At 36.3% G+C, this 26,204-nt stretch overlaps 1 long non-coding RNA gene across 8 annotated transcripts in view; it reads right to left on the bottom strand.

Annotated features, from left to right (window-relative positions):
- Positions 1-26,204, bottom strand: part of LOC310646756 — a 57,087-nt gene that overhangs the window by 12,659 nt on the left and 18,224 nt on the right. For 2 of the 8 annotated variants that reach the window (XR_014493750.1, XR_014493751.1), the window contains exons 5-11: positions 22,185-22,368; positions 6,190-6,501; positions 4,589-4,636; positions 3,885-3,958; positions 1,440-1,641; positions 1,130-1,341; positions 893-1,049 (exon numbers count right to left, since the gene is read on the bottom strand). This is a non-coding gene — a long non-coding RNA (uncharacterized lncRNA). Of the gene's footprint in view, positions 1-654; positions 1,050-1,129; positions 1,342-1,439; positions 1,642-3,884; positions 3,959-4,588; positions 4,637-4,725; positions 4,858-6,189; positions 6,502-18,743; positions 18,800-22,184; positions 22,369-26,204 lie in introns of those variants that run through there. The other 6 variants (XR_014493752.1, XR_014493753.1, XR_014493755.1 and 3 more) reach the window with 6 other exon arrangements.

Below are 26,204 nucleotides of genomic sequence, written 5' to 3'. Positions count from 1 at the left end.
CTTTCCCAATTAAGGAGGTTCTCTGCTTGATCACTCATGCACTTGTCATCTCTTGTTTGGACTACTGTAATGTGCTCTACATGGGCCTACCCTTGAAGAGTAGGGTAGCTTAAGCTGGCACAAAATGTGGCCACACGTGCAATCTTGGCCATCCAAAGAATGGCATATATAACTCTTCTGCTGCACAAGCTGCACTGAGTTCCAGTCTGCTTCTGGGTCCAATTCAAGGTGTTGACTATGAAATTTAAGTGCTACATGGCACAGGACCAGGTTATCTGTGGAACCATCTTCATCCCATTACATCAGCCCACCCCATCCGGTGAAACAGCAAAGGTATGTTGCAGACTCCATAAGCCAAAGAATTCTGACTGACACAATCAAGGAAGAGAAACTTCTCTGGCTTTGCTCCTGTCTTATGGAACATTCTCCCTGGCTCCCACCTCCTAGGGAGTGAGGTGACCCCCCCTCTCTTGGCCTTCCATAAAGGCATAAAAAACATGGCTCTGAGCCCTTGCTTGGGGCATGTATATGAGCACACAGCCATAGGACTGGTTAGCACCCTGAAAGCTCTCCCTTCCCACCCTTAATCAATTTTTTAACATCCCTTGCCTCTTTTAAATCTTACATACTTTTTAACATGCTTGTAATATTTTATTGTACACCACACAGGTCCCTCCATGAGATGAGCAGTTCTTAAATATGATAAAAAAATAAAATATCTCTATGGAGTTCACAAGCAAAAATTGGAGTCATAGTTTCCTGCTATTGTTATTCCCTGATAACTGATAATTGGAAGCATGTCACTGAGCCCAGCATAAGTAATCATAATCATAACATGTTTCCTGTGCATATTGTCTTAGTTTATCAGATTATATTATAACCTCATACCTACTTCTGTTAACTAATGTATCTGTCAACAAGAAATGCAAACTGATGCTGTCTACTTTAGATGGTTTCTACTTAGGAGCCTCAATCCATTTGTCTTCCAATGTTGTTCCCCTCATCATTTTTCTGCTTGGTTAGGACACAGCAAGGGTTTCTAAACATCCCTGTAACACAAAGGCATTCATTCAGTGCTTTTTTTGTAAAAGAAAAAGGTGCTGGAACTCACATATGTCATACAACCCACCTTGCCTACCCTACAAGGTTCCATCCAAAAAAGGTGCCGGAACTCCGTTCTGAGCGTTCTATGAGAAAAAAAATCCCTGCATTCATTGCTTTTATGCAGTTCTAATAATACCAGATCGTGTTGCACTTGGCAAAACCCCTGGCAATCAGGAAACACATTTGCTTCTGCACTGCATTTATTGAGCTGAAATTGTCCTTGCACATCAGAGTGGCCTGGGGAGAAAAGACATGGGAAATTGGTGTGCAAGACAGGCAGCATTTCTTATCTCCTTGTGTTATTATTATTTTTTCTTGCAATGGGAATAACTTACAGGAAATCCTCAATTCTGATTTGCCTTAGAATCACTCTTTATCTGAATGTGAGCTCTGTATTAATGTTATGAAATAATTCGGTGCAATCCATCAAGAGCTTCACCCAAATGAAACCCACCGAAGAGTGGAATTTGGAGTTTCTTTAATAGGTTGCACCATTACTTCAGTATTTTCTGAGCCATTCCTCCCTGACATCAGCATCTGTAACAGGACATTAAATTAAGTCATTAATAATTTGTACTCATTAGCATCCCTAAATTAGACGGCAATTAGTTCAAACATGAAAATATCCATGGCACAAATAAGTGAAAAGTCATTTGCCATTGTTATTACTACCCTAATTTATGAAGCTTAAAAAATAAGAGGAAGAATGAATTGTAATCAGAGGAGCAATTGGCAGATGCAATATATTTTATTGTATAACTTCAATCAATGAATTTATATTGGATGGTCTTTTGGGCCATCGAGATGCACGGCACCTTCTGAAAAACAATGGTTTTTCTTTCAGATGTTGTACTAAATCTGTGCTCTTCTTACAAATTTCTTCCTGCACAAGCAGAAATTTAAACTATAGCTGTAAACTCCATATCTAAAAGATAAAATACAGATGGGCAGCTCCAGGTGTTTTGTTCCCTAGGATGAACACCTTAGCTGTGTCCCATAAATAAAAAGCAGTTAGACTTCATTACTGGAGATGAGACGATGCCCTTTGCCTTGCTTCAGACAGAAGGCTGAACAAGTCATTCACAGCTCTGCATTTCATTGTGGAATCATAATCTGAAGGAATTTTCTCTTTGATTAATATTTCTTTGTTTTTTTTAAAAAAAGACTTATATGTCCACCTATCTAGAGTCAGTATATAACTAGATAGAATAACAATTTAAAGCACCAACAGAAATAAATAAACTATAACAGCCATGAATGCAGTACAAAGGCAGTGAAGTCTAAATAAATTAAAAACTTCCAGTGGATAAATCATATGAATCACACTTAACATCCTAGATCACGTATCAGGGGAAAGAGTCAGTTTTTAAAAAAGATTTTATGGAAATTGAGCAAGAACAGGCCCATCCAAATCCTGGGAGTAGTAGTTTTCTGTATGGAGGTACTATGACAGGACCTCTTCCTAGGGAACTAATGGAAAAGCCAGACACAGAAATGACAAAAGAATTAGTATTTCAAAGTGAATTCACCTGTTCTGGATTCTAATGTGAAATAGATCTGTGCTATCCCTGATTTGGCATTTTCTTGGTTCTTCTTTGACAACAATAATTAACAAAGGAGCTGGTCAATTACGCTTTTTGTTTAGCCTCTGGGGACACACTGTATAGCTAATAATAAGTTATAAGGTCAGGGTGACTGTGCAGAAGAAAACTTAGTTGTTGCCATGGACCCAGTTATTCAAATTTATGACATGTTATGAAAAAGATAAGTTAGTCTTCACATCCAACTAATTTTCAAGCTTTGTTGCTTTTTAAAATAATTTTGCTTTAAAAAAAAGGAATGGATAGAAAGTTAGGCTTTCTTTCTGAATTTTTCAGAAAGAAATTTTTCATAATCCTGCCAAATGCATAGCTTTTTAAATTTACCTGGAACCTCATCTTTTTCTTTGGTACCTCTAAAAAACATACTTTCTGCAATGAATAATGGCCGATTTCAAATTTTCACCCCATCCAAATAAGTCAGCAATTATGCAGTGCACAAGACTAAATATAGATTATTATTTTTTTTAAAGAAAACTCTTCCAAGCATTCAGAAGGCTGACCGACTGTAAGCACGGGTCAGATTTTAGTTTTCAGCATTCGCTATCCTCTGGTCCCTGGGGTCTACAGCTGAAATGTGTTCTCCAGAATTTTTAGCTCTTTGCACTTTAAAACTGCCCATTTGAAACTTTGCTTTGATCTAGGTTCAACTGAAGTTAATCAGGCTTAGCTACTGCAGCAAAACAGGAATGTTAAAGTTGCTACACAATTAGATATGCAGCGGTCAATTCTAAACATATGAGGTCACTTTGCTGCATTTCATAAAGGCCACTCAATTTCTCTTTGCACTTCTGTTTAACTCATCTGTTTCTATCCTTTCTACCATGCATTGCTGCAAACAAGTTGAACGCATTAGTTCTTGATGTGGAAACATAATTTTCATCTATATGCTATAGAGTCCAAGTGATTCTTGTGTAGTTTGTAGTCCTTCCTTCCCTTTCCCTTTCCCATATCCCATTGGATTAGATAGCACAGTTTTGCTTTGTGCAGTCTCTTAGTTAGTATAGTCACTTTGCTGAGAAAAGTAATGGCTCATCTATCTTTGTATTTTGACAAATAGAGACTCAGTTTGATGTAGTGGTTAAAGTGTTGGCCTAGGAGTCTGTGAATTCTAGTCCTACTTTAGGCATAAAAAGCAGGCTGGGTGATTCTGAGCAGTTACTCTCTCACAGTTTAACCCACCTCACAGGGTTGTTGTCCTGGGGAAAACAGGAGGAGGAAGGGGTATTGGTATGTTCATCACCCTGAGTTTTGTACTAAAAAAAAGCAGGATAAAAATCTTTTTTTAAAAAAACAACAACAATAGACTGTCTCTGCAATTTTAACTGCAACATCCTGACAACTTTTATCTCCTGAGAACAGAATTTAAATGTTATCCTTGAGAAGTATGTTACTGTATCTTTAAGAGATAGTTACAGTCGTCTTCTGTATTTGCAACTTCTGGCCTGCACTAAACAGGTTGCAACTGTTTGTTTGCTGCTATGTTAATAACATCAGTCACGGGTTGGTTTTTTCCCCCAGTTTAAAATGGTTCCTAATTCAGGGGTCTTCAAAGTTGGCCCTTTTATGACTTGTGGACTTCAGCTCTCAGAATTCCTCAGCCAGGAATGCTGGCTGAGGAATTCTGGCAATTGAAGTCCACAAATCATAAAAGGCCCAACTTTGAAGACCCCTGTCCTAATTCAATAGAACACAGGACAATTTACCACAGAGTCTTAGAGGTTTTTTTTTTCTCCACAGAAAATATGACAGTTGCTAAGAAGGATAAGCAACCAATCATAAAACTCTTGGAGATGGAAAACAGGAGACTTCATGCATGAATCATGGATACTGCAACTGGGCAAAATCATTACATAAAAATTCCAAACTCCATAAAATTAATGTACCGTTTAGATCCAAATGAGGCTCACAGTCGGCTTTTCTGGGGATTCATCCTAAATATCCAGTGGTAAAGAACAAAACAATGAAACAAACAGTGTTTTTTCCCCTTGTTTAAGAGTGTATAAATAAAATGCTTTCTTACACTGTTTAACAATAGAAGACACAATTTCATCCTTTCCCAAACCTGTCATAAATCAATGAGTATATTCTGCAAATTCAGTAGTGTTAGAGGAAGGTCAGCTACAGCAGCCTTGGAACTTTCTATCCCATTCATCTAGGAAGAAGGGGGGGGGGAGAAATGTTTTCAAACTGCTTGAAGAGAAATTGGTCAGATGGCAGGGCATAACTTTGTTTTCTTGGAAAAATCATTCCTGCTACAAAATCCCTTTGTTTGAGAATGATTTCCGGGCAGCTTCTGCACAGTTCACCCAGGGTTCAGTAAACTGGACTGATTGAGTAAATGAAAGCTGTCTCAGGAAGACAAAAAACAGAGGGTAGGAAAAGAAGAAACCAACAGCATTCATAATGGGGGAAATAAACAGATGCCCCCAAAGATTTCTGTTGAGACTATTTAACTCTGAATAATGCTAGTTACTATGGAGCAGAAAATAGAGAAGGCATGTTAACTTAATTCCCTTCTCCAGGGCTTCTATGGATAAAAACAGAATATTGGTTTTCATGTTCTTATTGAAAATGGATGTAAAGCTGTGGTTGCATCAAAATCCTGAATTCCAATACCCAATAGCCAACATAATCTTCAATTCTAACATTTATAATAGTTTCAAAGTTATTATATGCAATGCTTCCACTTATGAAATTATGTATTCTGAATGCACCCGTCTTTTTCTCACTGAGTGTAAAAAAAAATGAATCAGGAATTCTAGTTCTGGCTTCCCAGTTCCATACTGCATATGAAGCAAAAAAGCAGCAATATTGCATACTGAAATGTATGGGCTTCCTCCATGGGAACCTGCATAAGTCTCTGTAATGTATGAAAAAATCCCAGTGTCAACAACACGAGAAATCTGTCATTCATTACAGAATTCTGAAGACTTAGGTATTAAAGCCTAAGTTGTAAGTCTGGGCCGACTGCACCCTGATTCAGCCTGACACACAAGATTCAATATTTCAGTGCAGCAGTGAGGTGGAACCTGAGTGGCCTGTCTTGATCAGCTGCCTGGATTTGATACCAGTAGTATCGGAAGATCTGCAGAAACCCTTGTGAATGACTGTAAGACATTTTATCGCAATTCTGACAATGTTTCATCCCTAACTTTAGAAATGGGATGCTGCTGTGCTTCAAGGGGTGTCTTCAGAGGACCATTTCATTGATGAAAGGAAGGCATCCCTTCTGAGATTTCCAAAGACATAATAAGGCTCAACAAAACAGAAATTACTTGAACTATGCTTTCAGGGGCATTGTGGATGCTCCTATATTATTATTATTATTATTATTATTATTATTATTATTATTATTATTATTATTATTATTATTATTATTATTAAAACTTGTATACCTCCCTATTATCATATCCATGCACTTTCTTCCTAAGTGTATCCATTTCATCAACATTCCATTTTTCTGCAAGTATTCTCCATTACTTACCTTTCTTTTTCCCTACAAGTATAAATTGTAGTGTTGAGGAAATACATAGCTTGAGGTTTTTGTAGGTCCAGCTTTGTCCCTGAGGCTCCAGATGACCCCAGAATCAAGAATATCTATTTCCCAATTGGATTATATGACATCTATAATTTCTCCTGCCTTAAAAAGTTGCTTTCTTCATTAAGGGTAGAATCAGAGGCAGCTTGGAATTTCTTGCAGGGGGTATGATATCATCAAAGAACATGATGTCTCCAGTTGTGGCTGGATGGAGTATCTGGTAGAAGTCTTAATGTAGTATCTGGAATCTGTTGGGGCCTTAGGGGAAAATATAGACTTAGGGTTAATGGAAGTAATATGGAGCAGCTATTGATTTTAAAGCTGCTGATTTTAGGATGGTTCCAACTTTGGTTCTAGATACAGTCCCCTTGAAAGAACAGACTTGCAATCCAAAGATATTACTCATAGTTCCTGCTAGAACAGCAGGTGAAACCAGTGAAATCAGTCAACTGGCCTTGGCTGATGGGTCAGTTGCAAACCTTTTTTGGAACAGAAACAGTTTAAAATGATCACTCATTCCCATGTTACCTCTTAACTGGAGGACTGCAACTTGCTCAACTTGTGATTGCTCTTGAAGATCACCTGTAAGGGTCAACTGGTGCAGAACATAGCTACCTGTTTGTTAATGAGTCAACTTTTTTCATCTTATGCTGTTATTATAAGAGCTGAATTAGCTACCAGTTTATTTCAGGGTACAATTCAAGGTTATCCTTATAAAGTATAAATCACTAAATGACTGAGATTAATTAGATTCAAGACTGTCAGCTCCAGATACAATCTGCTTACTCAATAGGTAGAATCACAAAGTCCACATTGAAAGGTCCTGCATTACAGGAAATGTGGCAGATGAATCTAAGGACATTTTTTTAAAGGCCCCTGTCTTCTGCTGCAGTTTATCCATGGATGTAAGTTTTGCCCTTTCCTTGATAGTATCCAGAAAGCTGTTTTAGAGACACTTTAAAGATTGGTAGGACTGTGTAAGCTGCTAAAATGCTCATCCTGTGGGTTATAAATGGTGGTATGAATATGATGAAGTCATAATTATTGTTATGCTGTACTTGCTATGTATTGATGTGCTAATTGTACTGTCAGACATTTTTAAAGCTGCTTAGAGTCATATAGATTGAAGTGCCATAGTGGTCATAGTGATAAAACAATAGACAGTTGTCCAAAAGATTTATATATGAAAAAAAATATTTTTCATATATTTATGAAACCTGTTTATGCACTTTAACTAAAAGATGGTTATTCAATATTCATGAACAAAAATACGTGAATTCCAAATGTTTTAGAAAAAAGAAAATAATGCTTGGCATGGTGTCAGCTTGTCTGCCATCGAATTAGGTGCAATCAATAATTACCTGTTGTTTAGTCAAATTTAACATTTACTACTTTATCCTAATCAAAGCCAGCAGATTATCTGGGAGCTCCTTTTTTCTGGATTATTATTAATCTATTATTTTGTTAAGCTTTGTCCATTGTTTTTTTTTATTATTAGTTTTCCAATATTACAATAGTATCTTTAAAAAGCAACATGGTGTCTGGGTTACAATAGTTCCATTTCAGTCAAATACATATTATTACAAATCTCCAAATTGTTGTAACCAATACTTCCTCTCTCTTTTTTCCTTTAATACATACTATCTCTTATCTAAATTAACATACTTCTCATAGCTATCCATCAGTCATTTAATAGATTTTATATTTATCAATACTTTAGTATATTTTATATTTTAACATTCCATCTTTAAAACATCAAACACCTTATATATTTTTCTAGCTTTAATTTTACATTGATATTAAAATTAAACGTTTAAAATTTCTCATTTTCATATTGCTAAATAACCTCCTTTCTCTTTACACAATTTTCTCCAATACCTAGTAATGTAATACACTTCTTATTTATCTCATTTCCATATCAATATTAGTAGTACAATATTAGAAGAGTAGTCATTAGAATACCAATTGCAAGGAGGAGAAAGAGGAGGAAGACAATATAATATTCTTGTTTCTCATTTATAGTTTCCACATATTATAAATTAACCAAAATTTCTTTTGTTTCAACATTTAATACATCCTCTCATGTCACTACATCCAAGTATATTAGTTACATTCTATCATTTTTAACATATATACATCCTAATCCATATCATTTAAGGAACTCAATATTTCAATGTTAGTATTCATGGATCTGTGTCTTATTTTTATTTTATTTTAATTAGTATTTTTATTTTTATTTTTTATTTTTTTAATTCCATTTATATCCCGCCCTTCTCCGAAGACTCAGGGCGGCTTACAAGCTTAGTAGTAGCCTTCATTCTATGTATATGCCTGCTTATTAGGGCTTTCACACACACACACCCAAGCGGCATTATTACAAAGTCAGCTTAATTGCTCCCAACAATCTGGGTCCTCATTTTACCTACCTCGGAAGGATGGAAGGCTGAGTCAACCTTGAGCCTGGTGGGATGCGAACCTGCACTAATTTCAGGCAGCTGGTGTTACTTAAGGAGGCATTAGCCCACTGCTCCACCAAGGCTCATCATTTATCTACTCATCAAAACAATCTCTCATAATCCAAGTACAATCCTGGCTATTTTAGTATTATCTATTTCAGGCCTCTTAAGAATGACCATATTTCTTCAATCTTATTCTTGCTTTCTTCCTTTGCCATGTCATTTTTCGCTTCTTTGCCTCAGGATCATCAAAGCATTCTTGTGTTGTTATATCATTTTTTATTGAAAAGTTTTACAGTACATTTTAAGTATACTCCATCCCTCCCACTCCCCCCACATCCCCACCCTCCCCTCCTCCCCCCCTGACTTCTCAGAGCTGAAAAGAGGGTATTGTCTCTAACAAGCTTAAACTAAAATATTCTAACCAACTGTGAATACACTTTAAATCCTATTGCACTTTAACTCCCCTTATACATAGGTAAATAATAGTACATCTTATAATTCTAATATTCATTCATATGCTAGGTGAAATTTTTTAGTCCCATATTTATTCTGAATATATTCAATCCATCTTCTCCATTCCGAAATATATCTCTGTTGCGATTGTTCTTTCAGGTATGCTGAAATTTTTGCCATTTCTGCCAAGTTTGAAACTTTTAAGGTCCACTCTTCTGTTGTTATATCATATTGAAGTGGTCCTTCAGTCTCCACTTTTGAAGGATTGAGGAGTCTGTTAACAGCACCAAATCTTCTCATTATTTTCACCTCTTGATATAATTGTCTTGGTCTGAATAGATTTTTTTCCACCTTTTTCCATTATCTTCAAAAGTCTGTATTTGTTGAATATTTAATTCTTCTGCCAATGTATTTGATTGTTCAATTTCTTCTGTTAAGTTCTGTCCCAATAAAATATTAGTTGTAGTCACAGCTTGAGTTTGTTTCTTCGAGATGCTTTCTAGTTCTTTTCCAAAAGCTCTTATTTCATCGCCAGCTGAAGAAAGGAACTGATAAGTTTGGTAGGACCCCCCAGTGATGCGAAACTGGACGTGGAAGATGAGAGCTGTCCTCCAGACATCTATGTCAGCTGACTTGGCAAACTGGAAGTCCTCTTTGTCCATTGTTTTAATCTCATCTATTTCAATCAGATATATTTAATTGTTGACTCCCATTACAGGACCAGAGTTATACAATTTTATATCATGCCATTCAAGTCGGCTACAAGTTCCCATGATTTATTCTCCAGACTAGGATCAACAAATTTGCTCATATTTGCTTTAAAGGTATATGTGAGAGTGTGTCTAAAATGAGAATAATTTGAAAAAAGGGATACTATCAACATGATCTTTGGACTGAAATTGTTCTGAAAATCAATTCCCTTCTTGAGAGGTCCTTGGTGCTCTCTGAGCTTGCTTGTTTTCTTGCAGATGTTTTATTACTCAAACTAGGTAACATCATCAGTGTCACTAGCACTGATGATATTACCTAGTTTGGGTAATGAAACATCTGCAAGAAAACAAGCAAGTTCAGAGAGCACCAAGGACCCCTCATTTCAAACCTGAGCTACACATACAATATTCTCAATTCCCTTCTTGGAAAAAAGGGGTTCTGATAGTGTTCTATAAAGATGAGCAAAGATTGTTCTATAACAAAAGGAATATCTGAAGATATATATATATTTTGCAAGACAATTTGTCCTCTAATGCTTCTTTTAATAATCAAATCAACTTTCCAATTTCCTGATTTATGTCTTTATATACTGTATGTTTTGTCTGCCTAGCAAGAAGCCCACAAGCTTTGCTTTAAGGTTGCAGACAGATCCAGCTAGGTGTATGAAGGTGTGAATTTGTTTAAAAAATATTGCTTTATTACCAGCATTGCAGCCCACCCTTCCAATCCTGAGAAGCTTTTTCTAGAATCAAACCCAATAACATTAACATTCATTTCCCCTAATTTATGTAACAGTTAATGTAAATTGCACAAAACATTTTTTTTAAATTGCAAATCACACTGGTTTCTCTCTTTGACATGTAAATATGCCTCATGCTTGCTTTTAAAATACAAATTCCCCTGATGCAATCTCTTTTGAAAAACAGAACTGCTGCTATTTGCACACAACAGTTCTGTTTCACTGATATACCTCCCCAGAGAATACATGGGTGAGATTCTGTGACACCCCAAGAGAAGTGTTGGCTTCTATTTTAATAAAAGGGTGATCTGGGACTGTGAGTCTCTTTTGGTCTAACAATCATAAATACAATCTAACACCTTGTATGAAAAATAATCAATTATTTGATTTATTTCTCCAGAACTTCATCCTACCATCCTAGGATATCATTACAGCAGATTTCGTGTGCCTCCTTCTGCTCACCTCTCTCTCTTCTCAAACTCTTCTTTGCTTCTCATTCAATCTGATCATGAATTCTGGGAGAATTCCAAATCTTGCTTGCTTTTTGTGACTTTAGGGTAGCATTACCAAAGTATGGATTGTTCTACTTTACTTTCTGTTTTAGATCTTTAAGAATAGCCTCCTGTGGCTCTTACCCTCCTTTTCCTGAAGAAGGGAAACAATTATTGTGGATTTCCCCAATTAATTTCCTCACCCAAACCTCTGAACTCAGTGGGCGACACAGCAAGTGAATCCCACTTCCTATCAAGTGAGATATGTCTCCAAGTTAATAGTAAAAAACTTAATTTCCTCCAACTTTTAATCATCTTGGTTTTTTGCTCAATCTCAGCAGGGATACTGAAAAAGAACCCCTATCAGTTGGAGATTTTGTTAGAAAAAGACTGATTGCAAATTTCTCATTTCTCACATAGAAATTGGAGGAGATAAGATGGTGACACACTGGCAGTTCCAGAAATAAGCTCATGATGGGTTTTATCCCTTCTGACCTAACCCTATGCCCTACACATGCCATCCAGAGGCAAGAAAAGAACCTAAACCAGATGTGATACTGGCAATCCACAAATCTAACAAAGCAGAGAAACAGATGAGGATTGACTCCTATCTCCCCATTGCAGAGACAACAAAAAATGTGAGTAACAGAGCCATCTCTTCACAATCACTTTCACCTCCAAAGAGTATGGCAACATAGAACCAAGATGGGCCACCTTCATAGCCCTTAATACTCAACACCAATCACCCCACTCCCAGCAGGAAAATAACCTTCTGAAACAAGCCCCCTGCATCCCCCTCCACCTCACAACTACACCACTCAACTTTTTCATCAGATCATAGAAACGTTGATCTTTATGTTGCAGTGACTAAATGACATTGCACCCAAGGTGAACAACTTCCAACAAGCCCTTAATCTGGAAATCCTCCATGGCAATCAGGGGGTTAATATCACAGCAGAAGCTGACTTGTTAAGAGAATAACTTAACATGACTTAAGTCTATTAATGACTTCACAGATCCAGCATTCTAGCAACCTGCTCTTTCAGGCATCCAGAAGTGGTTAACTTACCTAACTACTACTGTGTGCTATAGAAAAAAAATCTGAAAAAAAACCCTAACTCCTCCTCCTGGAAACCATCAGAATGCCTACAGAGCGTTCTGTTTCAAGGTTTTTCTTTTCTGTACTTACTAGTTTTCTATACTACTTCATGTATTTTTTTAAAAAAAATTAAATATAGTAGTTAAATATAGTAATTTCATAAAATTACTATAAAATAATCACAAATGGATATACTGGCTACCGAGATATCCCTTTGCAGATATTCTAATTGCTGAGAAAGAAGGAACCAGCTGAGGGGAATGTGCTCATTGCTAGGGACTGAATGAACAGCTGCTCACCATTACCTTTGCAAGAAAACAATTTCAAAAGTTAAAGTCACATTTCACACATTATTATCTGATGCCTTAATGTTACTATAATTTAAATATTTTAAACAAAGTAATAGAGGAAAAAAAATCTCTTTCACACTTTGGATCTGCAAAGTCGTTGGTGTGATGTAGGGTAAAGTTAAAATAGGGGTGAACATAAAAGTCAACCCTATATAAGATTTCTTCTGCCTTCTTGGACTGTAGGGATTGTAAGTGATCTTATAAATCATCAACTCTAACCTCCAGCACAATACTGTACCATACCTTGACATCCAGCTTGTGCTCAAATACTTGCAGTGAAGGGAAGTCCCAAGAAAAGACTTTTGAACTATTAACAGCTCTTAAGATCTATGTGTGTCTCATGCCTTGAGGTGGAAAAGGAAGTATCTGATAGAGCTTAGAAATATCCTAATCTAGACTCAGCAAATATACCAAAGCAAGTTGCCCGTCTTTTACCTGATCTGAACTCCACTTCCAATTCATTTTGTTCTTCCTGCTCACTTGCTTAGACCTCCTCAATGGCCAAATACCTTAATACCATAATTTAAATATTCTAACCTCTTGCTTATTTTTCATTCATGTTTTATTCCAGTTTGTTGGAAAAATACTTCCATTTTTGTTTCCCCCCCCCATATTAATCATAGGAATATGGAGGATTAAGTCTCAGATTTAACAAATCTAGGAAACGGTTGGACTATTCACAGAGAAAATGAAGCTGTACTCTGGGCCTTCAAAACGAATTGTGTAGTCTCTGTCAATCTATAATTTAAAAATGATGTAATGATGGGCTTGCATGTTCAGAGATCAAATTCCCAAAAGAGAATTTTAATAATCTTTTTTGCCACCTAAAACTTTAAACTTTTCAGTTGAGGCATGCTTAGCTTTAAGAGGCATATATCAGATTGTACTTGTACAAGCAAATTGCTGTAAGATGGCATCCATGGAGCTCTTGAGGAAACCTTCCAGGTTATCATTGAATGATGTGGTTAGTATGACAGGCTTCAAAGAATGGGAGAATTTCAAAAATTAAACAGAAGCATTTTCTAATGATGGATTTTGTAATGTATTAGGTTTTGTATTACTAAAGAGTATCACGTGGGGTTAATTGCTGGAAGGCTCTTTAAGCAGGGAAGCTGACTAACGGCTCCCAGCTCCTCAGACAACCCGTCTCCAGTGCCGCCGTTGGCTGCTTCTAAGGTGGCAATAGGTTGCTTTAAACCTATTAGCCGCCACCTAGAGGCCAGGGTATAAATAGCTGCATCCTCAGCCCTGTTTCTCAGTTCAGTTCCTGTAACCAAATAAAGAATGATTCTTGCTGAATTTACTTGCTTCGTCTCCTCAGTCAAGCAACAAACCCAGTATATAACAGATTTAGTTTCTGTTGGTAGACAAACAGCACTGGCTATAAACACAGATTATCAAGCATGTTCAAATTAGGGATAATAATAAAAAGATGAAAAGCATGTTCATAGAATTGAATTTTATAGATTTTTGTACAAAATCCAGAGGAACCAACTTTCTGGTTTCCATCCATACTTTACCTGAAGGAATTTCCAGAGAAAGTAAACTTGCACATAACTTCTCGTCAAGGATGCTGATTTTCCTTAAAAAGAAACTTTATAATGAAGGTAAATTATGGAAAAGTACATTATCATAGAGCACCAGAAGAGAAGAATGCAATGCAAGAACTTGGCAGAAGTTGAAAAAAAAGGGAATTACCATAATTTTGAAGAAAACTGCACTGATTTATTCTGTAAAGCCAAAAAAAAATGACATAAAATGGCATTTACTACAATGATTGCAAGTTTGGAATCCAGCAATTTCTGGTGATTAAAGGCACGGAATTTCATTTGACATTTACTATGCCATCATTTACTCATCAACTACCTGATTTTTACCTGAGGAAAACTAGCACTGACTAAAAGGAAATTAAAGAAGCGTGTGCTTTTCTTTTCAATTGCTCCCTATGAAGGCAAATATTCTTCATTGTAATGCCAAATTTCCTCCTCTAGCATTCAGATTCCCAGTGGGAACTGAAAATAATAAAGAACTTGTGACAGAATAATTAACTTCTAGATTTTTTTTTCATACAGTTCAATTATAAATGATCATTACTAAACTGGCTTAAATTTTGTTTAAAATTGAAAAAAAAAACATGAAGGTTTTAAACTGAAATATTTCAGGGTCGATAAAATATTGTGTCTTTTTTTAATAATCTGGCATCATTTCTTTTATACAGTTTCAAAATATGTTGTTTATTATATCCTTAAAAATGACTTCTACCACAACTGAGATAGATCAGTGTGAAGGCAGGTGTTTCGTTGATTTCACTTGTTTGCATTTAATTGTGTTTTTTTATCACATTTTTTTCAAGCATCAAGAAAAATGTGAGCTGGGAAAAGATCTGTGCACTTGCTGTTCTGTGTTTTCTTTGTTACCAGAAGGTTATAACTGTGATAGTTTGTGGCAGGAAACCCAGATAAGTGCATATGGCACTATATTCAGGATGGGAATCTATTGTAGCTTATTAGTTCAACAACTGAAAAAGATTGTATTCATTTATAAAGAGGGCAATGTTACATTCGTGTTAAAAACATTTTAGTTATATTCATCATTGCTTCCATATGTCTGAATTCACTGTATTATTATTTATTATTTTATCATGACTACAACAAATCAGGAAAACCACATAGCGGCAGTTTTGAAATAAATTGATCCAGAACTGAATGGAACAAAATGTTAGATGTTTTATATCCACACTTGGAGCTAGGACTGGTTATTAGGATACCGATGATGGTGATGTCTTTATAACTTAAGGGAATTGCTATTATCCCGTTAGTAGTAATTTGAGTTTGTGTTAGTTGAGACTAAGAGAATTCTTCTCCCGTCTCTCTAATTTGTCTGCCTGTGAAATTGCAGAGATAACCACTGAAAATGCAATCATGAGTGTATTTTGTGTGAGGCAAAGGAACTGGATATAGAGATAATCCTTGATTTACAACTGTTTGTTTAGTGACTGTTTAAAGTTACAACGGCACTGAAAAAAGCGACTTATGACCATTTTACACAGTTAGTACGTCCCCATGATCATGTGATCAAACTTCAGATGTTTGGCAACTGGTTCATATTTATGACTGTTGCTGTGTCACAAGGTCACTAATCCTCTTTTGCAATCTTCTGACAAGCAAAGTCAAAGGGGGAGGCCCAAAATATTCTGCTACAAGAGGAAAAAAGCAAGATGGTTTGCTTCTCCTGGAAACTGATTTTCCTGCTTTTCAACCAAGACTGGAAAATAATGAGACATCAGTGGGTATCAGCCTTGCTAGTATTGCAAGCACCTGCTTCCTTGTATGCAGGTGAATGGTCATTGTGAGAAATGACTTCTGGACTAGATGGGCCAGAAGTCTGATCTGGTAGGACACTGCTTGTATTATTATGTTCTCCTGATTTAAGGAGTAGAAGGGCTAGTGATGGGATCTGTTTTTCAAATTGATAAGCAATCTAGTAACTATTTGCAGAACAATCAGCTGGTGCAATCTGCTGCTCCTGCACAAAAGAGAGAGCCTTTAGACCAGGGCTCTTCAAACTTGGCTCTTTTATGATTTGTGGACTTCAACTCCCAGAATTCCTCAGCCTGCGTGCCTGGCTAAGGAATTCTGGGAGTTGAAGTCCACAAGTCATAAAAAGGCCAAGTTTGAAAACCCCTGCTTTAGATTAAAAGAGTGCAAGAAAATGAACCAGAACTTTCCTGCCCCAGAGATGCATCTCATTTGAAAGCAGACAGCTTGCTGGAATTCTTATGCTGTTAACAGCAATAACAGCAGCACTTAGACTTTACAGCCTTCTCTGAGCAGATTGCAATCTCAACATATTGACCCCAACAACATGCATCATCATTTTACCAAACTTGGAAGGATGGAAAGCTGAGTCAACCTCAAGTTTTTGAACTCCTGGCTTCAGAAATGACCACTCTTTATGGTTAACAAAGCAGTCCTTTTGAGCAAGGCAGAAAGGCCAAAACTGCAATGTAAAAGTCAGTCTTTGGTCTTAAGAAAGGAATGAAGAGACTATCTGAATTTATGAGTATCAGGAAATTTGACTATTAGTAATAATGGGATGCATTCTTTTTTAGTCCTAGAGGTTTAGAGAGGGCCCTTCTGTGTAATCCTGTTCTAAAGTTTATCAGAGCACTAGGAAACTCACTAAAATAATGTACACTTTTAGCCTGCATATGACTCAATCCAGTCCAGCCTCTTTTTCCATCACCCTAAGCCTCTTGGACATTGTGGACTTTTGTGTCAGTTGAATCCAAAAAATAATTGCCGGCATCCTGGATTGTAGAAGGCTGCATTATTCACAGCAAATTTTAGAAGATCTTTCCTCTATTTATCCTTCTTGCTTTTGTAGATTAGATTTTATGGATTAATATTTGCATTAATTTATGGTGCAGCCACATTTTCCCTTTATGTATAATATAATTTATAAGCATGAAACTATGAAAGAGTGCACAGTGATTGTCATTATACTTATTAACTGCATTTAAAGTCAACCAATATAGATGATTTTGCCTGAGTACCTAAAAGCATTCTTCATTATGATAATCAGAAACAACATTATAAATTATTATTTTAGTGAAGAAATAGACTATTCCATCCCTTTTATGCAGAATCACTCTATCCCAAAAGACCATTTTAGTGGCTAGGTAATATTGATCTTAATCTGATCTGGAATGCAGCTGTATAAGTAATGATGACCAATATATATGGTTACCTACCTCAGAGATATCAGATTTGGGCCAAGGGGATTACCTATCCCTGAGATCAGGGGTGTCAAACTGCTGGCCCACGAGCTGGACACATCATGCGGAAGCCATGCCCACCCCATTGCTGGTAATGGCAAAACTGTCCCCATACGTTGTGTGACATCATGTGACATTGTGGGTTTGACATGTCTGCCTTAGATGGAAAAAAACATTGGAGGGTTGTGGGGTTGTTGTTTTTTGGTATCTTTTTGCTGCTATATAATGGTAATCGAAGTTTTTTTCAGAATGGGTCTCATGGTCTTAAATGCAATCTTTTCTCTGCAAAATCTAGCAAGCTCATGCTTGAAACTGGAAGCAGGTCTTCTCTGGTTATTTTACAAATGAAAAATGTTCAGAGTTTGCTTCTGTATCTACTCATTTTAGTGCTTCATCGGTAGAATGTTCAGGAGTCTATAATGGCTGATAATGTACTTTCTGACCTTTTTCTTTAAAAACAAAATATCACCTTGAATTTGAATGTGCATATTTTTTTTACTGTTGCCTTTGCACAGGAGTTTCACTGATGTGTTTGGCTGAATCTTTTCTACTAACTGTACAACCCATTTTATTATACAAAGGGGGAGAGAGAGGGAGGGAGAGGGAGGAAGAGGAGGAAAAAAAGGTAGAGATCTCATTTTGTCCATTTCAAGCTTTTAAAAAGAGGTTTGTTACAAAAACCGTTAGAAAATGCTTGCTCTTAAGAGTTGTATTTTCTATTATATATGTTTGAAAACATCCGTTTCCATAGGAACAGTTTTTCAGGCAAATCTTACACAGAGAAATGTGTCATAAATAATTGGTCTTGCTCCCAGGGATCTAACTGCTAAACAACAAGGAATATTCAAGAAATGAAATGAGTGTGTATGCAGAGAGTGAAGGAAATCAAACAACAAACAAAAACAAACTGTGGTATCAGAAGAAAATTATATATTAAATAAAATTTAATCCAAATTCATAAAAATCAGTCATACACTCCAGTGTGTCTACTCTGAAGTAAATCTCACTACATTTGATAAATGGCCTCAAGAGAAAAGCTACATAGCAGCTTAAATGTTGGCCACAAATTAACTTATGGAATTGATTTTTATGGATTTTTCAATGACATTTGGCATTTCTTCCTTTCTTTTGACATGTCTGGTTTAGAAAAATTATGTGGAATGTATAACATTGGAAATTAAAGCACACTACCAGTGTTCAAATGCATTTTAGCTATTCTCAGTGCTGATTTAACATTTATGTTTTGCATAACATTACATTTTGTGGCTTTTAAGCACACTTTGAAATGTAAATGAAATATTGTAAGAGGGCCTCATCAGAAAGCTTTTTACTGCCATTAACATAAAAAAGCAGGTGTAAACAGGTTTGGAAGATCTCCGATCTATACAGTTAAATAAAGTTGACATTTTATTATTTCTAACCTTGGTTGCTTGTTTGATCTTGAAAATCAAGGCGACTGAGACTGGGTGAATTCCTTCTAAAAGACAATTTAATTCTTATTAAACAAGCAAACAAAACAGATATGTCAATGCAAATTAAAACTCAACAGTTCAATACTCCATCTTTTGTTTTAGGGATATAAATAGCATATGAAAGTTCATACTCAGTGCAGGACTCATATGAAAAGATGTGATTTAATTTTTCCCAATGGTGCCTTCTGGGTATGTCAGGACTGCAACTCCAGATTCTCAGCTAGCACAACCAACCCGGCTAATACAAGTGACTGAGAATTCTGAAATGGCTGTTCCAATGCATCTAAAGCAATGTTTTTCACCCCCAGCAGTTTTAAGATTTCTGGACTCAACTCCCACAATTCCCCAGCCACTAAAGCATGATCTAAAGCATGCTTGTCAAACTCGATTGTGTCACATGATGTATTGTGATGTATCATAACTTTTTTGCCTTTGCAGAACCAGGGTGGGTGTGGCCTGCCTGTGACACATCCGGCCTGTGGGCCACCAGCTAGACACCCCTAAAAGATGACAGATCAGGAGAGGCTGGTATAACTGAGCATATGCACATTAGGACATGCACTGAGTCCTTTCTATTAAACAAAGTCATTTTGTTGGACCCTGGACTCATGCCTTATCAGGAGAGCACCTATCTTGTGAAACAGCATAGCTCCTGAGAGTTGCCTTTCAAGGCACTGAAACCTGGCTATTTCCTCAGGCATATGTGTTGGGGGGGAGATAACTTGAATAACTATTGGTAGTAAATTGGGTAAACAGTTCATTCTTGGGTGCTGAGGGCTTATGTTGGATGGTTTTGTCTGTTTTAATTTTGTAAACCTCCAGGAATCACTTGTGTAAGATGGATGGCTATATAAAAAGGAAAAAAAGGAAGGAAGGAAGGAAGGAAGGAAGGAAGGAAGGAAGGAAGGAAGGAAGGAAGGAAGGAAGGAAGGCCAAAACCTTCCAAGCTTAGAACTGAAATGCTGGAATGGAATGTTTCATAGTTGAAACCGAGTGTATGTATGGGCTGATCACAGAAGAAATCCTCAAGTTTTCTTCAAAACTTGAGATGTAGAATGGATGAAAACAGTTGTCACTTTCCTTCCAGCTAGGTACATACCTAAGTTTACTTTAAAAAAAAACAAAACAATTTGCAGTAGAGAAATTATAATCCTAGACTATGTTGTGGATGTTTTGTTCCGAATCGTGTTATCTATAGCAGGCAAAGAGTTACCAGGCAAATGGACATATGTTTACTATGTACTAGATGAATTTATAGAAGGTGAATTCCTAACAACACTTCCAGTTGTTAAATGCAAATACTGTGTTGCCGTTTGTTGTTCAACTCTGTACACTCTCTGTATGTTCTTGCTGAAATGTAGCTTTCAGTTAAGCTTCTTAGTGCAGAATTGGTTTGTTGCCAGATTCTGGAAGGTGTCGTGGACTTATGCATTAGGAAGACAGAGATTTCTCAAGCCGGTATTAAAGGAGGTTGAGATTGCATTGCTTGAAGAAGTAATGGGCTAGTTTTAATTTCTATTATTGCTATAGCAGAAGTCTTAGAATGATTCAGGTTTTATTTTATACACAACACAGCAAACATGAATGCTTCTCATTAAGTCCTTTTTTGCAGCTCGGAACAAAATATTTTTCCATGTTATCCATTCCAAGCCATACTAACTAAATGTTATATCAGATTTCCATTTGAAGCATTTATGTCACACAATAACTTGCTGCACATTACTGTATTTGTGAATCTATGGTAAACTTCATCTAAATTGATGGTTTATTTATCTGTTAGTATATTCTGGCCAGTTTCTGATATTTGCTTGATTTTTCAGCATAAGCTCTTCTGCGCAATTACTGGACTTAGTGTGTTTTTAAATGGCCTTGTTCGGTCTTCTTTAAAGGACATGGCAGCTTTTTTGTATCTCCATTGTGTGTTCTTTTGTCTTTACTATGAGTGGATAGTCACCTGAGCCCTTTGCCTTGAGGATACATTGTAACTTCAAGGTTTTTTAAGTTTATTTGATGCTACAATCATAAAAGCTGATGGTTGTGCAAAATAATTCTGAATATTAACTTTACTTTCTTCCAGCACATTCCGCTATAACAAATTTTAAGGAACACTTTATTGGAAGAGAGAATTGATTGAACAGGAGTTCATCCTGTCAGAGAATACACATTTTAAAAAACATGACAGCACACTGTGAAAGAAGGTGGTATTGACAAAATTGTTTTTTCCAGTGTTAGGTTAGGTTAGGTTAGGTTAGGTTAGGTTAGGTTAGGTTAGGTTAGGCAGGCAGGCAGGCAGGAAGGAAGGTAACACCAGCTGCCTGCAATTAGTGCAGGATCGCATCCCACCAGGCTCAAGGTTGACTCAGCCTTCCATCCTTCCGAGGTAGGTAAAATGAGGACCCAGATTGTTGGGGGCAATTAAGCTGACTTTGTAATAATGCCACTTGTGTGTGTGTGTGAAAGCCCTAATAAGCAGGCATATACATAGAATGAAGGCTACTGCTAAGCTTGTAAGCCGCCCTGAGACTTCGGAGAAGGGCGGGATATAAATGGAATTAAAATAAAAAAATAATAAATAAAGGAAGGAAGGAAGGAAGCTATTATAAGGAAGCTTATTTTTTGATTAAAGGTGAGGAAAATATTAATTTCCAAGTTATAGGAGCATAAAAGTAAATCAGACAGGAAGTTTGACTAAGCTCTTGGAAAAATGTTTTCTCTAGTCCTCATCACTTAGTACTGGGCTTTCAGCCATTTCTTTGCAATGAGGTGCACAAGCCCACCAATTACAAAATATAAAATTGATGCTTTCAGGCACTCTGGGAAACATAGAAATGGTGCATCATAGTCCCAGGGAAAAGGCTAAAGCTAGAATATCTGGCACTTACTTAACAGGGTCAGGCACAAAGATTAGCCCTACCAAAAAGGCACTGATCTTTATTTAATTTATCCAAATTCAAATAGTATTCTTTGTCTCAGTTGAATTGGGGCTCAACTGTAAAAAAAATGGTTATGTATGGCTAGATTGTGGGTGAAACTGTTCATTCACATGTGAAGCTCCAGCCTGTTGAGCTGGAGAGGGATTAATTTAATACATGCAATTGCTAATCCAGCAAGTGTTACATCAAGCACACAGCCTGAGGCCCTAGAACCACATGCAACTCCCAGGTCTTATCAAGAATTGCCATCAGACTATTTTAATATAATAGTGGAAGGAAGGAATTAAATACATTCAGAGCAATGCTAGCAATTATGTTTAATTAAGTTAATTATAATTCAATTGAAGCAAAATTAAATCAAAAGTAGTTTGCTTCTGGAACTGATTGCTGCTTTGTCTGAGTTGTACCAGCATTTTGCAGGACTCATTTTGCAAAGAAGTTTAAATTCATTTGTTACCTGCATGCCTGAATCTGCTTTGCATCATCAAAGGGATGAGGAGCTGTCATCTAGGAAGCTCCTAACTCAGATTGGGTAGCTTTATACCCTCTCTTATCTCATTGATGTTCGCTCAGAAATAACTTCCACTGTATTCCGTAGACTTACTCCAGTGTATTTTGGATTATAGCTTTAAGTCTTATGTCTGTACAAGAGAAGAATAGCATTTGCTGAACTGACAGATTTGTTGTGAAGTTCATTTGTATAATAAAAGAAACAGCTTTATTTAAATGACAAATCATCTTTTTAGACCAAAGATGTTGAGGATTAAATTTAGCTTTGATCTTTAAGCTAGGATTGGGAGCGTCAGTTCCATACTATTCCTTCTGCTTTCTGTGAAAGTTACAAGGTCATGCTTGGCCAGGGGGAAAAAATGCTTGCATAAAATAAAATCCCCCTTTTTTTGCTAACTATGTCTGACAAAGAGCCAAGTCAAGGAAATATTTTAGCAATTCCATTTTTCATATCTGCTTTGCTTCTTTCAGTGCTGATCATTAAGACTATTCCTGGGTAAGAAATGACAAACCCAAAGACAGCTCTGTGAAAAGTTAGAACTGATATCTGTGATGAAATGAAGTGCCAGCGAGTAAACTGGTTCTTTGTAATTCCTCTGCAGACAAGGAAATGACTTAAGATGCCCCAAACAGTTGCTCCTCATGAGGAAACTAGACAACAATGGTGTCTGGGGGATTTAGAGCTCTGGGAGAGGATGAATATCCATTTTGTTCAAACCAAGGTCAGCACTTCAAAAGGACATTGGATTTGCTTAGAGTCCTTTCTAATCACTTTCCCAAATTTCTTGTTAACTACTTTTCAACCATTAGGAACTCTTGGATTGAAATGTTTTATAGCACCAACTGAGTTTTTTTCAAAATCCTTATCAAAAGAAGTTTTAAATACAAGTTTAAGAAATCAAAAACAATTGTGATGGGGAATAAACATAAAAAGGATGATTAGAACTTTGATTTTGGAAAGTTATAAATGACTAAGGTTCTAGATGGATTTGAAAAACAAAACCTGAAATTAACTTACTAGAAATCATCCCATGGTAAAATCCTTTTGTTTTCAATGTTTTGTTTTGTTTTAAAAAAATCATGATAATGAAACTTTGAAGGTTGGATGCTACAAGGAATTAGCAAGAACTAAAGGTTATAATTAAAGGAGAGGAGTGCTAAATTTGACTTACAAATACAGAATGAAGCAAAATATTTTAACATTGAACATATTCAAAGATATTTTTGAACAATATCCCAGGAGTTAATTTTAAGAATGTCTGCCATTATAGATAGACTATGCTTAGAAGATATTATAGAAGAGGAACTAATTTTACCTGACAAGATTGAGACTGATTTGAAAGCAGATTTTAAAATGACAAGTTAGAAGAAGAGAAAAAAGATGCTACACTGAACATATAAAAGAAACTGACTGATGTCTTAATAATTAAAAGGGCTATACAAATAAAAAACCAAGAGAATGATTTGGATGCCCGTCCTATATTGGATTTACAAAAGAGGCTACTTAAATCTTTGAAGAATTTTATGAGAAGGAACAAAGAAGAAAAAAAATGAAAAGAAATCAAGTTCTAAGTCATGATTTGAAGGCTTTAAAGACCAAGCTTGTTAAAAGTAAAAGGAAGAAATATAAAATTGATTCATTTGATCAAGGTTAACATAGGTATATTATTACCTCTGATAACCCCAATGAGGCTTTTAGGAATAAGGAATGGAATATGAGCAAAAGAGATGATTTGTAATATTTTAAGAGGTAGTAGATTGTTAAAGTTGTTTATACTTGTTGTGATAAAGTCATTTATTTATATATTTATTTTGTTTTTTCTTTACTATATTCTTATTTTTTTCCTATTTTTCCCCTGAACCTTCTATTTTTTTTCTTGGTATTATATTAGTTTTCATCATTGCAACTGTAATTTTAATAAAATTATTTTTTCAAAAGGCTATTTCTACCTATGTGAGAATTTTGAATTAAAATCCTGAATGAGCTAGAATTATAGTAACAAAGGTAACAAAATAATGGGATATATATGTTCAGTTGAAATATAACACTGGACTGGATGGGGAAAGGCATCTTGGTACCATCAGTAGGCAGAGTTTCCACCAGTGAAAACCTATAGCTCTAAAGAAAACCTTACAAAACTGTCTTTGTATGGTTTCTTCTGTATTAGCTGTTGAGCCATAAGTTGACTGGCTACCTGTAAGGTTATAAGCAAGAGGTATAATGTTGTCAGAACAAAACAGCGAAGCACCAATTTTAGATTGGCATAGCCTTTTCATGTGGAAGAGCCCCAGGTCTACTCATATAGCTCTTCAGAAGTATAATGACACCCAGCACATTTATACTTATTTATTGGTGCATTTGCAGTGTTGGGGTTTCAGATAATCCATTGTGACAAATGGTTGTTCCCATTTCTTGCGTGTCTCCTAAAGAGACTATATGCATTTATTTAAACATTTATCTTACTTATTACTTTCCCATCAGCTGTGGTCTTGATCAAAAAGTCCAGCTTGTTAATTAGGGGCAATTTTGTGTACTTTTACTGAATGCTGATAATCTTAACAACACCCATATAAATACAAATAAATAGCACAGGTGATTTTTTATTAAAATTATTATTGGTTAATACTATAAAATAACCTATTTACTTTTGCTGAATTCTGGCAGACTTAACATATATAAAAACAAATTAACAGTACAGGTCATTTTATTAAACCTGTTATTGATGAAAAATAAAAAATAAAATAACAGAAAAACATGCTCTTATGTGCTATATACATATTTACTTGTAGAAAACTAACTATACATATAAACAGTACACTGTGATTAACCTATCATGTTCAGGGCTCCCAGGTCAGTGGAGAACCCTGATTGAGTTTCAAAGGAGTTTACATACCCAAGAATTATTTACAATTATATGCTGAATTAATATGCTCCCAGCCACACATGTCAATAAAAAGGTAAAGGTTCCCCCGCACGTGCGTGCTAGTCATTTCCGACTCTAGGGACTGGTGCTCATCTCTGTTTCAAAACCGAAGAGCCAGCGCTTGTCCGAGGACGTCTCCGTGGTCATGTGGCCAGCATGACTGGATGCCAAAGGCGCACGGAACGCTGTTACCTTCCCACCGTAGTGGTCCCTATTTTTCTACTTGCATTTTTATGTGCTTTTGAACTGATAGGTTGGCAGAAGCTGGGACGAGTAACAGGCGCTCACTCTGTTATGCGGCACTCGGGATTCAACCCACCAAACTGCCAACCATCTGATTGACAAGCTCAGCATCCTAACCCACTGAGCCACCACGTCCCTTTACATGTCAATAGAATATGAATAATAAGGTATCTAAGTTACAGCGTTATCCCCAGCTTTACGTTATGCATGACCATGGTGTGGCCTTGTTTGCGATGAAGTTAGAATGTTATATTTTGAATTAATAATAATAATAATACTTGTATATGATTAATACAGAAAAAGGGCCCCTCCTTCTAATGAATAAAACATGTTAAAGCAAACAAAACACTGGAAACAGTGGTGGGATTGAAATATGTGAACAACTGGTTCTCTGTGTGGATGCCACTTCCAGAAGTCCATTCTGGGCCTGGGCAACCAAAAATTAGCTACCAGTTCTACCAAACTGGTGCGAACTGGCTGAATCCCACCACTGCCAGGAAGGTAATCACTTCCAGCATGGTCAACTGCCAGTACATTAGAAGAAAAAGAAAATATAAAAACTCAAAGATATTATAAAGGTGCAAGTTATAGAAAAGATACAGAAAGAATGAAAAAAAAAGACATGGAACAGAGTATAAAAATTTGCGTTTACATAGATAAATATAGCCTAGATTACATATATGATGCACTAAGGGTCTAAACTCAGCAGAAAAGTAAGGATGGGAAAAATGACATGACTTCCAGGTGCAACCAGGATCTTCTCCAGATAGGAGTTTTTATTCTCAACATGTAGCCATCGA

Source organism: Vipera ursinii, assembly GCF_947247035.1.
Source record: "Vipera ursinii genome assembly, chromosome: 1".
NCBI lineage: Eukaryota > Metazoa > Chordata > Lepidosauria > Squamata > Viperidae > Vipera > Vipera ursinii.
This window is presented reverse-complemented; position numbering and strand designations above follow the sequence as displayed.